The sequence below is a fragment of the Echinops telfairi genome, unplaced genomic scaffold (genome assembly GCF_000313985.2).
Source record: "Echinops telfairi isolate 266 unplaced genomic scaffold, ASM31398v2 ScPeMD7_7468;HRSCAF=8506_0, whole genome shotgun sequence".
Classification (NCBI taxonomy): Eukaryota; Metazoa; Chordata; class Mammalia; order Afrosoricida; family Tenrecidae; genus Echinops; species Echinops telfairi.
The window spans coordinates 70878164-70880790 of record NW_022111369.1 but is presented as its reverse complement, the minus strand read 5'-3'; the positions used below and the strand labels follow the sequence as shown (position 1 = coordinate 70880790).

At 43.2% G+C, this 2627-nt stretch overlaps 1 pseudogene; it reads right to left on the bottom strand.

Annotated features, from left to right (window-relative positions):
- Positions 1-1075: 1075 nt before the first annotated feature.
- LOC101643935 overlaps positions 1076-2627 on the bottom strand; it is a 4401-nt pseudogene continuing 2849 nt past the window's right edge.

Sequence of the window (2627 nt, the reverse complement as noted above, 5' to 3'; positions counted from 1 at the left end):
TTTATTCACTTCTCACATGTAGATAAAGAACATTCCTTTTAACTATGACATCTTGCCAACATTAATCTTTTTCATCATAAATGCAATAGAAACTCTACCATTAATGTGTATCTTCCTCCATCTCCCACAACCTCCTCTCCTACCTCCCACTCACAGCCAAGACATATATTCTTTATATATGCACTCCGCACAACCGGCCATCTTTGAACCAAATGAAATAAAACTGCCCTTGCCAACGTCATCAGTGACAACTATATAAAAATAAAGAGCTTTATATATTTAACTTGAACTCACTATACTGCTCAGCATATCAGAAACTCTCTTATCTTATAGATATTTTTCTCTCTTATTTGTTTACTCTTTAATTTCTTTTGTTTCCTCTGAATATTTCTTACTAATTTTATTTATTTATTGGCTCGCAACAATTTTATATTTAAAAAAAAAAAAAAAGGGGAAAAAAAAATAACCCCGAAAACTCCCCCACACGGGGGAAGGTCCCAAGTGGGCCCTGCTTCTTGTTCTTCCTGGCTCCAGAGACTTCTGCATAGGCCTTAGCCAGCCCCTCGCTGACCAGGCTCCTCGCCCTGGGCTCGGCACCCCTTCTCCCACTTCTTACTAAAGCCCGTTCCACAGCGGGGCCAGGTCCGAATGTGGGCAGCAGCTCCAAGGAAAGAAGAACCAGCGGCAGGGCTGGCATCCCGGAGCAAGCCAGGGCTTCCCTGTCAGTAGACCCTCTGCCGGGAGCTCTAGGTAAGTCCAGGCTGAGCCCTCCAGTTTAGTGTCCAGTATCCAGCGTAGAGACAGCACATGCACTGCAAGAGGAGCACACGGGCCCAGGGACTGCTTGGTGGGGTGGTCGCGGCTGTCATCAGTGCACAGCTACATGGGTGTTTCACACCACAGCTGACTGCTACATCACCGGACCTCAGTTCAAAGACACACTTTCTGAATGCACCCCAGTACCGTGCCAGAAGTGGGCAGTGAAGGAGAGGGGCATGGGGTTAGCCTGGTGCTCCTGGGCTATCCGAAGTTCTCGGAAAGGGGGGTAGGGCCTGAAGCCCCTGAAGCCCCAAGGTTAGTTGCTGTCATTCTTGATGACAACCTCTACCCCATGGTGCCGCAACTGGGCTCGAAGCAGCAGGTACTTGTTTTTGAGATCTTCCATCTGCTGTCGAAGCACATCGTTGTCCAACTGCAGCTGGTCAAGCCCCTGTAGTTCCTCAGACAGCCAGTGGTTACTCTGCCGAAGCTCCTGGCTATAATCACAGGCTTTGGACAGAATCCCGTCTTTACTCTGGCCAGACTTGGTACTCTCCATGGAACAGTCAAACATACTTCATGAGCCAATAAATCCAACGTTATCTATTTGTTTATTTTGACATTTTTGTAGGAGATTTATTGTAAAAATTAAGGGAACTACTCAGATTGTGAAAATTAAGGATAAATCAGAGAGAGGAAAATGGAACAGTCTGGGATGATCTTGACAGTTGTACAATCCAATTGTTGATCTTGTCTTCATGGCAGCGCTCCACTTCATTATGCTGAGCCCTGCGCTTCTCCTCTGGTTGTCTGGGGAGCTTCTGATTTCGGGGAATACGGGTGAGTCCTGGAGGCAGTGGAGCGCTGGCTTCCTCCTTGCAACACTTCTTGGGGTGACATCATGACAAAGAACGGACCAGTGCCAGGAGGAGTCGCCTGCTCCAGTAGTGCCTCTGAGCCCTGCCCCAGTAGTGCCTATCAAAAATGCAGAATTCTTTAATCCCACCTCCTCACAACTGTAGTGTGTTTAATTTTTTAAAAATTAGAATTTAATCAGTCATAAACCTTGAACACATTTGAGTGTTTTGATTTTAATAATTGGTTTAATAATTTTTTATTAATTTTAAAAATTAGAATGTAATCTGCATATTTTGTTTGTAGTGGTGTTCATTTGTTTTTGTGTTCCTTTTTGTAACGGTAATTTTAAGTTTCAACTTTCCATTCAGTCGCTGCTTTATGTGTGTGATAGTTAAGGTTTTGTGTCAACCTATGTACATCAGTATTCTCAGTGGTATGGCAGTAAACACCTAGTAATCCCCCATAAGCTCGCTTAAAATATAATCATAGTCCATCAGTTATAAGCCTTGAAAACATTTGAGTCTTTTGATTTTTATCCCATAAAGGGATATAATGAGGGTTGAATAATCAGTTTAAAGATCTGAAACAATTGAAAAGAAGTTTCCTTGGGATTGTGAACTGCTCCCAATATAAATGGATACTGTGGAAAAGTTTGCTTCACTTTTTTTTCTGGTTCTGGATCCCAAATCTGGCTCATTGACCTCTGGTCCTTTGAACATAAGCCAACATCCTGCAATCCTGGGAGTCATTAGTGGTCGCCAAGGAGATTTTCAGATCTTGCATTCATCCTCATCTTCAGCTAAAATCATGTGGGTTTCCTACCAATGTGATCAGAGTGAGTAAGTCCCCGAAGTAATGTGAGCTGGGAGAAGTCTCCAGCTTAACATCTTTCCTGTGGATTTGAAACCTACCTGAAATGAGTTTGCTTATTTCTGCAATTTTTTTCTTGATATAAATTTCTCCCTGTATATTCATATATAGCCATCGCTTATCTGTCAGTTTGTCATACT